Source organism: Dromiciops gliroides, chromosome 2 (genome assembly GCF_019393635.1).
Source record: "Dromiciops gliroides isolate mDroGli1 chromosome 2, mDroGli1.pri, whole genome shotgun sequence".
Taxonomy (NCBI): domain Eukaryota; kingdom Metazoa; phylum Chordata; class Mammalia; order Microbiotheria; family Microbiotheriidae; genus Dromiciops; species Dromiciops gliroides.
Genome location: NC_057862.1, coordinates 173,740,553 through 173,758,242, shown reverse-complemented (window position 1 = coordinate 173,758,242; position 17,690 = coordinate 173,740,553).

The window sequence follows — 17,690 nt, the reverse complement described above, 5'->3', positions numbered from 1 at the left end:
CTCCGTACTCCATAAATCCATCTCTTTCTCTGATTTGACTTTTCCTTTTATTTCAGTCAAGACAACTTTGAAGTTTTCCAAAGAATTTTTTTAAACTAAGAAACCAAAATGAAAGGTGATCTTTTTTTCACAGCATATTCCCTAGAGGCTTTGTGTGATGGTCTCAGGGCAACTAGGACAGCTCTAGGGGCTAGGAAAAGCCAGAAAAGAGTGTTAGACACTGGAGGAATAGAGACAGGACCACCTGTGGACAGTTATGCTCTCATGCTTAGTTCTTCTTCTTTCCTGTCAACCTTTCCAAGAAAATTTGCATTACAGTAGAGGAAATTAGAAAGATGAACATACATAGGACAAAGGAATAATCTGTAAAGTTTGCATTTTAGGTAGTATGGTAACCAGAGGATATTTGCAAAGGTGGGGACTGCAGTCAGTGGTAGCATTCTCTGATTCACTTAAGTCAACATCACATGGCTGGCGAGTTAACCCAGGATATGAGATAGACTTGCTTCTGACCCATGAGTCCAAGAATCATGATTATTGAAGAACAGACAAAAAGAATGAAATGTCACTAACTTAACTGCTCTGGATTTGAGTAAGGAGAGAATACTATCATGAGGCACAAATCAAATTAATATCAAGTACAAAATCTAACAAACATTTTAAGTGCTTCCTGTGTTCCAACTATTTCTGTTTCCAGTACAATGTATGTATTACTCTGTATATACTTACATATGGGCATGTTGTCTCCTTTAATGAAATGCAAGCCCCTTGTTGAACATCTTTGTATTTCTAGTCCCTAATATTACCTGCTGCATAGTAGGTGTTTGGTAAAATATTTTTGATGGATTTATAGTTGTTCAGTCATTTCTGTCAGGTTTTACTTTTTCTGACCACCATTTGAGGTGTCCTTGGCAAAGATACCAGAGTGCTTTGCCATTTCCTTCTCCAGCTCATTTTTACAGATGAGGAAACTGAGGCAAACAGGGTTAAGTGACTTGCCCAGGGTTACATAGCAAGTAAGTGAGGCTGAATTTGAACTCAGGTCTTCCTGACTCCAGGACTACCACTTTATCCATAGCTCCAACTCACTGCACTTGATAAGAGAAAATTAATATCTGATACAGGAATAAAACATCAATTAAAATGACACAATGAGGTCTATGGTGGGAAAAATTATTACCAGGTAAAGTTTCATGAAAGAGGAGGCATTTGAGTTGGCCTTTAAAGAATGGGTAGGATTTTTACAGGGGAAGAGGGAAAGTGAAGATAAATAAAACATGATTCCTGTTCTTCAGGAGTTTACAATCTAGTTAGGTAAAATGACACATCTGAGGATACACATCGCATACATGTGGTTTTTCATTGTTGTTGTTTGATTTTTTGTTGGGCAATGAAGTTTAAGTGACTTTCCCAGGGTCACACAGCTAGTAAAGTGTCAAGTTTCAGATTTGAACTCAGGTCTTCCTGAATCCAGGGCTGGTGCTCTATCCACTGTGCCACCTAGGCTTTCAGGATTGGACACAGCTAGTGTCTGAGGGAAGATTTTTACTCAGGAAGATGAGTCTTCCTTACTTCAGGCCCAGCACTCTATCCAATGTGACACCAAGATATTCTAATAAAAATAATAATAGCTGACATTTATATAGTGCTTGCAATATACCAGGCACTATGCCAATTATTTTACAATTATTGTATGATGTTATCCTCATAACAATCCTGGTAGGTAGGTGCTATTGTTATCTCCACTTTATAGATGAGGCAACTGAGGTAAATGGTCACACAAGTTCACACAGCTATGACATGTCTGAGGTAGAATTCTGAACTCAGGTTTTCCTGACTCCAGAACCAATTCTGTATCTACTGTGCCTGCCCCATGATCTCATTCTCAACTCACTCCCCAGACTGATCTTCCTCTTCAGCAGCAATATTGCCCACCTGGAGGTGCCTCAGCATCCTGGGGCCTACTTTCCTGATTGGAGTGTCTATAATCAGGCCAATAATCAAGATCACCATTTCATGAGAAGCCCCATCTAAGCTCACTTCGGTCCCACCCCAACTGACTCTCAAATCTATTCTATATCCACACCAGATGCCTTGCTTCTATGTAGGTATGCTTTCTCTCCCTTTCAGATCTCTTTTGTATTCTGTCTTCTTTTAGTAGTAGCTTCAACTTGTATTCTTGTATTTGTTTCCTCACAGTCTATGTATGTATGTATATATGTATGTATGTATGTATCCATCTATCTATCTCTCTATCTACATCTAGAAAAATCCTAACCTATCATTGAACAGGTTTAATTTTTAAGAAATAAGAAAATGTTAAATGCAATAGAGTATAGATGCAATAAAATTATATTATTCATACTCTTTCTGTAGCAAAACTTCATCTTAGGCAGAAAGTTTAGGAAATGGAGTGATATGATTAAGTAATAGTTAATAATAATTTCTGCCTATGGTTGTGAATATGCATTATGAAATAAATCTTTACTAGTATTGTTCAATTAATGTTAATGTTAATGTTAATTAATGTTAATGTTAATGTTAATGTTAATGAACACATATTGATGACATGATGCGTGTTTAGCACTGTGTTGACTGCTGAACGAAAGACAAAAAAATGGTTGCTATTCTTTTTTTTGGGGGGAATAGGGGGTTAAGTGACTTGCCCAGGGTCACACAGCTAGTACGCGTCAAGTGTCTGAGGCCGGATTTGAACTTAGGTCCTCCTGAATCCAGGGCTGGTGCTTTATCCACTGCGCCACCTAGCCGCCCCTGGTTTCTATTCTTAAGGAACTTAAAATCCATAAGGATTTTTCTGAGTTTAGATGGCTAGGCTCAATGGACTCAATTTTGTGGGCAGAGTAGATGTCCTCATTGGAATACAATGTTGGTAACAGATGGGGTGCCTATCTAGGTCAAGATTATTTGTAGAGTTCATATGATAGACATGGTTGATGCAAGCCAGTCATTAACAAGAAGGATCAGAAAACAGAAGGCAACAGACCTAGTTTCAGCTTGAAATAGGAGAAAAACCTGGTATAGGACAGAAAATTGCTCATAATATATGGACTCCTTGGTTATTATTTGGTACCTTGATAAGAATAAGCATTTATTAAGGGCCTACTATGTGTTAGGACTTCTGTTAAGTACTAAGGAATACAAAAAAAAAAAGGCAAAAACATTGTCCCTGCTCTTAATGAGTTCACAGTCTAATATTTTGTTTGGCAACAAAGTTCGAACTTCCATCCTCAAATATATTCTTTCATTTAATAAATGTACAGCAGCAGCAGCAGCAGTAGTAGCAGTAGTAGTCGTAGTCGTAGTCGTAGTCGTAGTAGTAGTAGTAGTAGTAGTAGTAGTAGTAGTGGAAGAAATAATAATAGTAGAAGGAATAGTATTAGTAATAGAAATAGTACAAGTAATAGTAGTAATAGTAGAAGAAGAAATAGTAGTAGCAGTAGTAGTAGTTGTAAAGATAGTAACAGTAACTAGTGTTAGTAATAGTAGAACAGCTAGGAGCAGCTAGGTGGCGCAGTGGATAGAACACCGGCCCTGGATTCAGGAGTACCTGAGTTCAAATCTGGCCTCAGACACTTAATACTTACTAGCTGTGTGACCGTGGTCAAGTCACTTAACCCCAATTGCCTCACAAAAAAAAAAAAAAAAAAAGAGAACAGCTAGCATTTATATAGTTCTTTAAGGTTTGCAAAGCACTTTAGAAATATTATGTCATTTTGTGGGGGAGAGAGAATATCTTGTGTGTGTGTGTGTGTGTGTGTGTGTGTGTGTGTGTGTCCAAGATAGTCACAGTGTAAATGGGTAAATGGGAATTAATCTTAGTGAAAGATACTATCTAATGGTAGGGGTTGGGGATGAATGAGACTCAGAAAGGTCTCTTGTGGGAGGTGGGATTTGAATTATGTCTTGCAGGTAATCAGGGAAGCCAGGAAGTATAGGTCAGGAGACTGAAGACATTTTTTAATAGAATAGTATCCAGGAATCAGAGAACATTGCCATGGATGAGTCTAAGAACTATGTCACATGGATTCCAAAACTGGGTAAATGAGCCCTTTTTAACTCTGTGGAGTTCAGGTCAATCTGAACAATCTTTCACTTGGTCTCAGAAGATTAAGTTTTTGCACTTTGCTCTGGAAAATAATAGATACGTTCTCCCCAACACTCCTTACTATTTAATTTGATTAATAATGAGCTTTGATATGCATTGCAGAGATTATTACATTTTCTTTTCCCATAAGCAACTTTACTTCAAAAGTCTATATAACAGGGCAGCTAGGTGGCTCAGTGGATAGAGCACTGGCCCTGGAGTCAGGAGAACCTGAGTTCAAATTTGGCCTCATACACTTGACACTTACTAGCTATGTGACCCTGGGCAAGTCACTTAACCCCAATTGCCTCATCAAAAAAAAGTCTATATAACTCTCAAAGGTACAACTATCTATTCAGTCACTCAAGTTTACAATCCAGTATCATCTATAATTCTTTACTTGCCATCACTCCACACATTCAGATAATTGACAAATCTTGTCAATTACAAAACACCTCTCACTTCTTTCTACTTCCACAGCCACCACTCTAGTTCAGGGCCTCATAACCTTTTTCTTGGACTATTGCAATAGGCACTGATTAGGGTCTATTGCTTACATTCTCCAACGTATCTACTATACAGCTAGCAAAGTGATTTTCCTGAAACACACGTTTGACTGTCACTTACTTATTCAATTAACTCTAGAGGCCCCCTATTGATTCTAGGATTAACCATTTTTCAGAATCATTTATCCAGTTAAATATCTTTGTTTGTATAAGTTTTATGTTGTGATTGATTAATACAATTATAAATGTATATGATTTATAAATTGATAAACATGCATATAATTGGAGTACATTCTCAATCATTTCTTTTATTATTGGAATAGGCTATTGGGGGAAAATATGGAGACTACTGACCTTGAGGGATATATTTAAATAACCAAATAACAACAACAATAATAACAATAACAGTAAAAAGACTGGTAAATAACTTATATTCCTGCATTATAGGACTGTTGCCAACAGTGAGGTTCCTTAGTGTCAGCAATGTTTTTCCTTTTTCGGTGTAGTATAATTTGTATTGAATTGAGGCCTATTGTATGTGGGCATGCTCATATTTCTGTGTGTGTGTGTGTGTGTGTGTGTATCTGACAAAATTACAGCAAATCATAAGGGAAAAAAGGCTTTCTCTGCTGACTCATTGCAATTTAGTTTCTCACTTTTCTGTCAGGATGAAAATTAGATTCAAGGTTTGCTCTATACCTGATAGCTGTCTGACAAGGTGTGAAATTCCAAATTTTACATGGCTGTAATCAACATATGTAAAGTCTTTCAAAGTGACTCTGAAGTCCTCCCCCTTATTTTGGTCTTAAGGTTTTAGGTTGTCATTTATTTAGCATAGAACTCCAGGTTCTATAATGGTGGCCCAATATAAGACTTCCATTCCTCCCTTCCCCCAAGGCAGCCATGACAGTTATTTGAGCCTTCCCATTTCTTGAGGTTTCAGTGTCTTAGGAGTCCTGATCTACTTTCCTTAGCTGTTAGGCTCTCTTTATTCTTCTTCTTGCAGGGTTTCTATGAATAATATTTTAATGTGGCAACATGATGAAGTAGAACGAGAAATGGGTCTTGGATTCAGGATTCCTGGGTTCAAATTACCAGTTTTGATTCACCCAATAAACCCTGGTAAGGTAAGTCACTTAACCTTTCTCATGCTTGTTTTCCTTATATACAAAATGAAAAGTATCCTCCTTGTACTATCTCACAGAGTTGCTGTGAGAAGATTACTTTGTAAACTTTTACAAAGACCATATAAATGTGTCATTATTGAAGAAGTTAACAAACCTCTTCTCCAATTGGTGATCCTCCTGGGGCCTCCCATTTTGTGGAGGACCCCACCTCATTCCACTTCTGGCTCAGCTCCTGAGTTTTTGGACTTCAAATCCATTCCTCTGCCCTGGGTACCTCCATCCCCTCCCTCTCTGCCTTCCAGTTCCTTTTTGTGTATTATCTTCCTTTGTTAGAATGTCAGCTCCTCAAGGACAAGAATTAGCTTATATATTTTATATATGTTATTTTTCTTATACTTTTTGAATTTTCCTGTTCGCTTGTATTTGTATTCCTGAGATTAGTACAGTACCTGGCACATAGTAAGCACCTAATAAGTGCTTCCCTCCACCTACTTCTTTTTCCATTTTTGTTTTCTCCCCCTTTCCACTCCTCCCCCTCTCCCCTCTCCTTCTCCCTCCCTCTCTCATTCTCCCTCTCCCTTCCCCTCTCCCTCTCCATATCTCTTCCCTTCCCTTCCCTGCCTTTTCCTTCATAACTATTTCAACTGGTCTCCATTTGAATGAAGGCAGAATACAGCAATTCCTTATTTAACTCAGGAGATCCACTCCTTGCCCCCAGAGGACAAGTGAATCACATGAAGCAAGTTTCTTCATGAAACATTATGACAAAGATGAGGGCTGGATATCCCTTTCCACAAACCATTGCCCATGGATGGATTTCTATTCATTGTAAATCCAAAATAAGTCTGATGAGCTAATAATAGAAAGCTCTGAGAGAGAGGGTCCCCAAGACCTGAGCAGAAAATGCCATCAGCCACTGAGAAACATCTACTTTAGAGGAAGCTGAACTTTTGGAAAGAATGTCTCCTAATGGAAGAAGTAACTTCTGAAGAAAACATACCATTTGTAGATGTTCAGGTAGATATTTAAATATAACAAAGGAATTCTGATGACCTCTCAAGTTCGTTATAGGAGAGGACTCCACCAGTAATTTGATAAGGGTGGATAAACTAGCGCACTAGAGCTCCTTTGTTTTTTTTTTTTTTCTCAAGGTGGGGGAGAGTGACAACAAAGTTAGAAAATGAAAACTTGTGATCCTGTAAGAATGTCAGAAACATCAATTAGAATCACGGATAATGCCTGGATGGCAAAAAAGGGGATAAGTCAGAGGCAGGGCCAGTTCATTGAATTCATAAGCAGTGTGTGTGTGTGTGTGTGTGTGTGTGTGTGTGTGTGTGTGTGTGTTCCTCCCCTTCCCCCACTTGAGATAGCTAATTTGGTTTTTAATAGTTCTTTTTGGCAAGGGATTATTTCATATTTTCTGTTGACTCAGTTATAAAAAAGGAATAAATAACAGTGCATATTATATGAATTATTTATAAAGAAATATTAGAGATTTATTATTGGATCCAGAGGTTTTGATAGAAGTGGGTTTTTATTTGCTTCTTTTAAATGGTTCAATTTATAGGTTTTAGTCTAAAAACTCCATTAAATGTAAACAATTGGCTACTACTTCCATGGAATACTATCCAATGCTTTTCAATTATGTTATATGTCTTATACAATATAAAATTGGCCTAGCCATGGGGGAAAAACAGTAGAAAAAGTAAGTGGATGAAGAATGCATATTGCCTACTTTGTGAAATGTGATTGGACCAAAGCCCAGTGAATTAGTCTGCACACATGTATATCTTTACACATATGTACAAGCATGCATATAACACACACATACATGTATATGTGTGCATGTATTTTTGTAGGAAATGGCAGCAGGGCATAGTGGGAAACAAAGCACTCTCCCCACCATATCACCTAGCTGCTCCATATTGAGATGGAAACAGGCCAGCACTTATGCAGTGCTAACACTCTGGCCTCCTCATCAGCCATAACTACTGAAGACCCATAAAAGAAAGTTCTTGTTGGGAAAGTCCTTGGCATTGTCATTTATCAATAGAAATGGCATTAAGGAAGACATTTTACTATCTGATTTTCTGCTTTGAGCTAAGGACAATGAAGCCTTTCTTTTTGATTTCTAACTAAAACAACTATATATTGTCTTCCCATTAGAATGTGTCTGAGCAGAGATAGCCATGGTGTCCTATTTATATATCCAACACTTAGCATAGTAGTTTACACATAGTAATTGCTCAATGAATGCTTCGTCATTCATTCATTTATTCATTCACTCACTCATTTACACTCTCAAACCTCCAAGCAACTCTCCAATTCTATAGGTTGTAGAGAATATATTTATCTGTGTAGGTAAGCAGATTTCTCACCAGGAACTCCCTATACCAATGAAATCACAGATAATAGTTTAAAATGTATTAGAAAATACAGGCAAATGTATATGCATTTATCTATACACCTATCTATCTAGATCTACATCTAGATCAACATCTATGTCTATGTGTACTTATATCTATAGCTACAAATAGGACTTGTCATTTCTAATAAGGGATTCAATCTATGATTTTATTGGCATGGGCAAATTCCAAATTATGAAAACCCCTTCTATTAATGAAGGTCGATAAATTCTCTGCAACTTGTAGTCTCAAGAAACTGCTTAAAGCATTGAGATCTTAAATTATTTCCTAGGATCACACAGCTAATAAGTATTAGAGATAGGACCTGAACCCAAGTCTTTCTTGTTCTGAGGTCAGAACTATTCAATGTGCCATACTACATCAATCAATCAATATTTATTAACTCCCTACTATGTCCCAGACAGAATGTTAAGCACTGGGGATACAAAAAGGCAAAAGACAATGCATTCCTTCAAGGGGCTTACAATCCAATGGGAGAGACAGCATGCAAAGAACATATAGACAAAACAAACTATATACAAACTACATGGATACATATACACATGTATATTTAAATATGTATTTAAGCATAGGTCTTGGAATGAAGAGGTATTAGGAAAATGAAGTTAATTTAGAATAGGAAGAGGACAATAGTATGTATCATATTTGGGAAATCGTATTGCTTTCAATGATCCCATATTAAAAATACATGTGACTAGCACTCTATCTCCCCCTAGTCTTTATAAAAACCATATTCTCCAGTGATCATAAAACACCATGATCTTAGGCCAAGGTTATCCAGAGAGTAATGTGAGGAAACATGATTGAGGTAAGTTGTTCTACTTGGGACTTCCAAAACACCCTTGGTATAATGGGGTCAAGAATTGGACTGGTGCCATATAAATGATAAAGTCTAGGCTATCTCAAGAAAAGTTTTATTCTCATAGACTCACCTAACAGTGGAAGGTTGAGTCCTAGATAAAAGGTAGGCACTGAGTGTAGCCACAGAACAGGGTATGAAAAACCATAGATATATAGATAGTTTCCTTGTTCACCACCCCAAGGGGCAGCATCCTGGTAGAATATCCCACCCCTGAAACACATGTAAAAAAGAACCCAAGCATTGACAGCTACTTTGGTATAAAAGGAGATCTATGTTCATATTCAAAAATAGTGAGGTTAAAAAATAAATTCACGCCAATCTTAAAGAGTAATGTCAAGTGTAACAAATCTAAAAAATATCTTGGAAATTTTAAAAAGGAGTTAAAAATCAAAGAAGAGAGAATGAGGGAAAATATTTAAAAAAGAAATTCAAGAAAATTATGAAAAGAAAGTTAGCCAGTTGGAAAAAGATACAAAATAATAAGGAAGAAAATAGCACTTTGAAAACTATAATTGGGCAAGTGAAATAAAATGTTGTTATAGGACCAGAAAATATAATAAAACTAGAAAAAATAGAAGAGAATATGAAACATCACATTAGGAAAACAATTGATCTGTAGAAGAAATCATGGAAAGACAATACAAGAATTGTTGGCCTACCTGAAAGTTATGATAAATAGTTTGGATATAATATTACAAGAAAACATTAAGGAAAATTGGCCTGAAGTTCTAGAATAAGTAGTAGAAATAGAAAAATCCACTGACCAACACCTGAGAGAGCCACTAGAAAAAAAAAAAAACCTTACAGGAATGTCATAGTCAAACTTTAAATTTCCCAGGGTAAATATTTCAAGCAACAAGAAAAATGTAATTTAAATACTGAGGAAAAACAGTTAGGATTTCACAAGACCCACCAACTTCTACACTAAAAGACTATAGATCTTGGAACATTATATTTCTTTTCTTTCCCTTTAATAGTATCTTATTTTTTTCCAATTACATGTAAAGATAGTTTTCAATGTTCATTTTTGTAAGATTTTGTGTTCCAAATTTTTCTCCCTCCCTCCTGTCTCCCCTCTGCAAGATGGCAAACAATCTAATAGAAGTTTTATATGTGCATGTATATATGTGTGCATGTATATATGTATGCGTATGTGTATATATGTGTATGTATATGTATATATTATATATAAACATATTTCCATATTAGTCAAGTTATGAAAGAAGAATCAAAATAAAAGGTGAAAAAAAACACAAGAAAGAAAAACAAGAAGAACACCTAAGGTGAAAATAGTATGCTTCTATCTGCATTCAGAATCCACATATCTTCTCCTGGATGTGGAGAATATTTTCCATCATGAGTCTTTTGGAATGGCCTTGGCTCATTGTATTTCTGAGAAAAGCTAAGTCTTTGATTATCACACAATGTTGCTGTTACTGTGTACATTGTTCTCCTGGTGCTGCTCACCTCACTCAGCATCAGTCCACGTAAGTCTTTCCAGGTTTTTCTGAAATCTGCCTGCTTGTCATTTATTAAGCACAATTGAATTCCAACACATTCATATACCACAACTTATTCAGCCATTCCCCACTTGATGGATATCCCCTCAATTTCCAATTCTTTCCCACACCAAAGAGAGCTGCTATAAATATTTTTATACATGTGGGTTCTGTCCCTCTTTTTAATGATCTCTTTGAGATATAGACCTAGTAGTGGTATTGCTGAGTCAAAAGTCCTGCACAGTTTTATTGCCCTTTGGGCATATGGAAGATTTTATTTTGAAAAGAAAAGTGGCTGAGGTCGAATATACCCAAAATAGCTTATACAGCAAATCTGAGTAAAATCCTGATTGAAAAAAAAAATGGATATTTGATGAACTGAAAGACATTTGGGTGTTCATATCAAAAAGACCAGAATTCAAATGAAAATTCAATATAAGAGATCCAGAAGAAATGTAAGGAAATCATTAAAGACTAATTTTAAGGCACTGGTTAAGGTCAAATAACTTACTTATGATCTATGAAGGTGGTTTATTAGTATTAGTTATTGTTATTAAGAATAGTATTCTCAAAACTTATCATTACTAAATATTTTGAAAGAAGGGTTGTGACTGAGTGGAGAATGATGGAGTGATTTTTAAAAAGCAAAATTGGGTAGTAAAAGGTAAAAAGTAGTAATTTTTTATAAAATCAAGGTATAAAAGGAATAACTAATAAAGAATAAACAGAGGGTGTGGAGGACTAGTAATGTTGGAATCTTACTCTCATCTGGGTTGAAGAAGAAACAAAATATACATCTGAAGAGGTTTAGAAGGCTTCTGCACTTCTAGAGAGGTGAGAAAACTTGGAGATAGCATGGGGAAGGACTTTAAAAAGAGAGTATAGAATAAAATTAATAGGGTGGGGGGAGAGGTTGAGGGAGAGAATTTTAGAGGGGTGGGTAAAATAAGGCATAAGAGGGTAAGGGAAAAAGATAAGGTAACAGGGATAGGGTAAAAAGAGAGGCTGAGGAGGAAAAATGTGTAAAAAATAAGATGGAGAGAAATTTACAAATAGTAATTATAAATTTGAATGTGAATGGGATGAACTCACCCATAAAATGGAAACAGAATGGATTAAAAATAAGACTCCAACAGTATGTTGGAATGAAACACACACAGAGTTAAAACAGAAGGTTGAAGTGGAATTTATTATGCATCAGTTGATGAAAAAAGGCAGAGGCAGCAATTATGATTTGGTACTGGCTGAGAATTAGAAAGGTATATTAAGCGGCAAATGAATATAATAACCTCATATTTAACAAGTGTAAAGACAAGATTTGGGGATAAGAATTCATTATTTGGTAAAAATTGTTGAAAAAATTGAAAAGCTGTGTGGTAGAAACTGGCCATAGACCAATATCTTACACCATCTACCAAAATAAGGTCAAAATTGATATATGAAATAAGCATAAAGAGAGATTTTACAAGAAAATTAGAAGAACACAGAAAATATTACTTATCAGATTTATGGAGATGTGAATAATTTTTGAATAAACAATGTGCAAAGTTGGGTGTAAAGTGGATAATTTCAATTCCATTAAATAAAAAAGGTTTTCTACAAATAAAACAAATGTAGTCAAGATAAAAAAGAAAGCAGAAAATTGGTAAAAAATTGTAAACAGTTCACTAGATAAAGTTTTCATTTCTAAAATATATAAAAAACTTTGTCAAATCTATAAAAATATGAGTCATTCACCAATTGATAGTCAAATTATATGAATAGACAGTTTTCCAATGAAAAGATCAATACAATTTACAGTCATATGATCAAACGCTCTAGTAGAGAAATGAAAATTAAATCAACTTCAAGACATCATTTTACATCTACCAGAGTGGCTAAAATGAAAGAAGGAGATGATGAAATATATTGAAGGGGATGTGGAAAAAACTGGTACACTAATTTATTGCTTGTGGAAATGTGAATTGATGCAACCATTTTGGAGAACAATATGGAATCATACCCAAAGAGTTATTAAACTACCTATACCCTTTGATCCAGCAATACCACTACTTAGTCTATTTCTAAAGATGATTAGGGAAAAAAGAAAAGAACCTATATGTTTATAGCAGCTCCCTTTGTTGTAGAACTGGAAATTGCAGGGATGCCCATCAATTATGGAAGACTGAAAAAATTGTAGTATATGATTATGATGTAATACAACTGTCCTATAGGAAATTATGAGCTCAATGATGTGAGAAAAATGTGGAGAGATTTGCATGAAATAATGAAAAGCAAACTGAACAGAACCAGGAGAACATTGTATACAGTAACAAGAATATTGCTTTATGAATGACTTTGAACGAATAAGTTATTTTGACTATTATAAATACCTGACTTAACTATAAAAGACATATGAAGGAAGATGCTATCTGCATGCAGAGAAAGAACTGATAAATTGAAGTATGTATAAAATAATTTTACATATACATACATAGACACATGTGTACATACATATGTATAATGATATATATCTATACATACACACATGTATACACCTATATACACATACATACATGCATACATACATACTGGTCATATAGTGAGACAGTAATAAACAGATGGATAACTTGAGGACAATACTGGTATCCCTGAGTTATTAAAATAATGCTGGGAAGCCTTTATAGCATAGGATAAAACATATGCATGTCTGGAACCTTGCAAATTCCACTAAGGTTTAGGAAGGTGATGGTCATATGGAAAACACTCAAACTCAGATGGATTTAGGGAGCTGGAAGAATGGGCTTGGATGGCACACATATTAGTCTCAGATTTGATATGTACTGACATAGCCATTGAGTTAAATAAATTGAACTTATACTCTGTCTAATTCTATACCTTTTCTATCACCCTGAATCCATTTGTTGCAACCTCAAAAGAAATCTTAAGTCATTGTAACTTGCTACCCTTCCCTTTGAACAAATAACTTATTTGTTCAAAGTCATTCATAAAGCAATATTCTTGTTACTGTATACAATGTTCTCCTGGTTCTGTTCAATTTGATTTTCATTATTTCATGCAAATTTCTCCACATTTTTCTCACATCATTGAGCTCATAATTTCTTATAGGACAGTTGTATTACATCATAATAATATACTACAATTTTTTCAGTCTTCCCTAATTGATGGGCATCCCTGCAATTTCCAGTTCTACCACAAAGGGAGCTGCTATAAACAGTCTTGTTGTGAATTTACAGCTCCTAATCTGCTCTTGCTTTTGAAACTACTCCCACCAACTGAGTTATTTACCTAGTTCATAGTATTGTATTGTTGCCTTATGGCTCCAGGGTTGGGTTTTTGGTTTGTTTGTTTTGCCTTCACCCTCCAAAGATGAAAGTTTAATCAACAGCATTGACCCTACCTTGCCATGGTCTTTGCCAGATCCCATCTCTGGGAAAGGCTTTACACCCTGGGACCCTATGGAGGGTTTACACAAAGGCATAGAGAAGAATCACAAAGAAAGAAATGAAATGTAATCATTATGATTTATACTTGTAAAGAGATGTATCACCATCAATTATATTAATATTCCTTTCAAGGATCACTGTACTTTTGCACTATAAAACTGAATAAAATATTTGAAAATCCTTGGCCATCTGTCTTTTCTGACACTCCTATTACATACTTCACCTTCATGTCCTGCAATCTGGTTTCTATTCTTACTACTTCACTTGTAATTCCCTAGAGTTTCCAGTATTCTCTTTCTGGACAAATATAACTTTTTGTTTAGTTTGGGTTTTTGACAGTTGTGATTCTTTGCTGATAGACAGTATAATACAATATAGGGACTACTAGGCTTGGAATCAAAATACTAAATCACAGCTCCAAACTTCACTAGCCCTATAACCATGAACATGTCACTTCATTGCATTTCACTTCATTTTCTTCATATGCAAAATTGTGCTTCACTTCATTTTCTTCATATGAAAAATGAGGACAATGACAACTATTTCACATTTCTTAGAGCTATTTTGAGGAAAATGCTTTGTAATCTTAAAAATACCCTATAAAACAGTTCATATATTTGATCCAGAAATTGTAGCAGTGAACATACACCTCCAGGAGGTCAAAAGCAGAACCAAAGTAAAATAAATACATGAAGTATTCACAAAAGCACTCCTTTTTGATAGAAATGAACTGGAAACTAAGTGAGTAGTCATTAATGAACATCAACATATTCATTAAGTTCTTCCTATATGTCAGCCATTATGTTAGGCACTGAGTATACAAAGAAAAATGTGAAAAATCACTTGCCTACAGGGAGCTTACATTCTTTCATGGTAAACAACATGTATACATATAGAAAAATAAAATATAAAGAAAAAAATACAAAGTGATGGTAGTGATGCACTAACAGTTGCAGGAATCAGGTAGAAGGTGGCACTTGAGTTGAAGTTTGAAGGTAGCTAGGGATCTAAAAGGTGGCAGTGAATAAAGAGGGCATTCAAGGAATAGGGGAAAATGTATGCAAAAGTATGGAAATAAGTGATGAGTTGATGAGTATAAAGAACAGCAAATTGACCAGCTTGGATAGAATACATGAAAGACAGTAATTGGGGGTGTGTGTGGCTAGGGTAGAACACCTGTGATATATTAATGTAATCAAATATTATTAAGGAAAAGAAAATGATGCATATGAAGAATTTCAGGGAAATAGAGGAAAAATTGCATGCAATAATGAAGAATAAAATAAACAGAACTGAAATAATAATGTATGCAATGATTTTAATAATTTATATGAAAAGATATTTACATGGAAATAAACCTCTGAATGATTGAAATACCATTGATGGTTCTTCAGGATACACAGTGAAGCACACATCACTCCTCACAGCATGTAGTCTGGGGACTACTAAGTTAGAAGGTTATATACATGATCAGGCATAATTTAATGGCCAAAGTAACACTTTAATAATTCTTATTTATTTACACTTGGTTGGAAGTTCACTTTGGAGGTAAGGGGAAGCATTTCCAAAAATGCTTGTAGTATAAAAACAGAAGATATTAATAAAACATGAAAAATATTAGCAATAACAAGGATCAAAGTGTTCTATAAATTTGAGTTTCTATTTGACTGACACTGCTGCTTTGATCTTCCTCTTATCTTTATTTTTTTTCCAGTGGACATCTTTTACTTCCAAGAATCCATTGAAGTATTCCATTTGGAACTGATGCATGATATCTTCCATGTCAGTGATGAACACTTTTAGTAAGTTTACATGGCCTCATATTATATACTTCGATTGTTATTTATAGTAAGAAGATCATTAAACAAAGTTGACTGTGTAGCTGCATTTATTAAATTTATCAAGATTTGCTTGAGAAAATATTTGCTCAAGGAATGTTTTAATACTATGTGTTGCCTTATTGAGTCAAATGTGTATGAGTAGGTGTCTGGGATGTTGTAATAAACACACACAGTGAGATTGTGCATTCTCTGTAACTTTGAATCTGTTGTGTACATTACTTCATAGCAAACAATTAAACACCTTTTCATTCTCATAAACTTTGTAGAGAATAATTTCCAAAACTCTGTTACTTTCTCATCTTTTCATCAAAGGTATCCATGATACACATTTGCATTGTTTTATAAACATTTTATTGAGAAGTGAGGGGATATTCATAATAATAATTATCAATGTTCTCTAGATTTTATTGGTGGAACATTCATATGCAGTGTTTCTTTTTTCCATCCTTTTTCCAAGTTTCTCTTCCTGCAATATGTTATAAAATGATCCCTCAATACTTTTATCACATCCAACATAGACTTGATGTATATGTGGTCTGATATAGCTACTCTTGATTTCATCCTCATAAGTATCATTTCCACATCTTTGTATGACTCATTGAAGACTGAGGTAATAGTCATGCAAAATTTGTGGATCATTTCTCACTGATGACAGAAATTAATCATATAAACATTAATATATTTTTGTCCTTTTTATCTTTGTCATTCTCCACCTATAAAATGATCAATATAAGTGTTTCTTAATGTTTATCAATGCTCTTAGAATCATGTGGTTCAACTGGATCCCACGGTAAGATTTATATACCTGTGTTTTCATCTCCACTGCTTTTTGTTGTATTATGAAATGGTGATTCTTGTAATTTTTCATCATCCTCTGTAGTGTTTTATAAATTATTTTTCTGAACTTGGAATCATGTTTTCCTACTTAGTAAGGACAACAAATATTTGTTATATGGTCTCTGGACTCTTTTGGAAGTCTGTGTATCTTATATTAAGGAATAAAGTACAACAGTCATGAAGTTCATGTTCTACTTTCAAACACTTAGGTTTTTGATGCTGTAAGAATGAATATCATGATCCTTGGCTGAATTTACCATTTTTTCATCTACTTGGTGAACACCAATTATAGCCAGCCCCAAACTCTAGAGAACAAATGGTTGGTACCAGACCAGGAAAGGACAATGAAGTTCTTTTTCCTTTGTTTTGAGTGAAAATACCGGACAACATTCTGCTAATACTATAGAATAGATGCTGTAAAATTAGGAATTGATGCTGCAACAGTATGGCATTGGAGAAACAAACTAGATTTGCCCATAGTCTAGGTTCTGTCACTAACTAGCTGAGCAAATCATTGAACAAGTCATTTCACTTAGCCTCAGTTTCAACATCTGTAAGATGGATCAAACTAGATTTTGCACTCTCCTTTACCACACATCTACAATTATTTTCTAATCTTTTGATTCATCCTCCACAATATATCTGACATCAATCCCTTTCTCTCCCATGTGGTCATCACTCTACTTCAGACACTTGGGACCTTTAACCTGGACTACTGCAAAAACTTGCTGATTTGATCCCTACCAGAAGTCTCCCCTTTCTCCAAACCATCCTCAATACAACTATCAAAGTAATTTCCCCCTAAGGTTCTTCCTCATATAATGTAATCTTCTAAGGGTCAGTAAATTTTTCTTTTTTTGTTTTTATACCTAGAACCTAACACTATCTGATAGTGTTTGTCAAATAGTAGGAATTTAATAGATGTATGTTAATTAATTTATTGAAAGAAAATATGCTGTGATGTATACAGTTGTTCCAGCTCCCAAAAGATGGGGGTTTGTGTGCCAGAAGCTCACAATTATGTGACATTTTCTAGCTTAC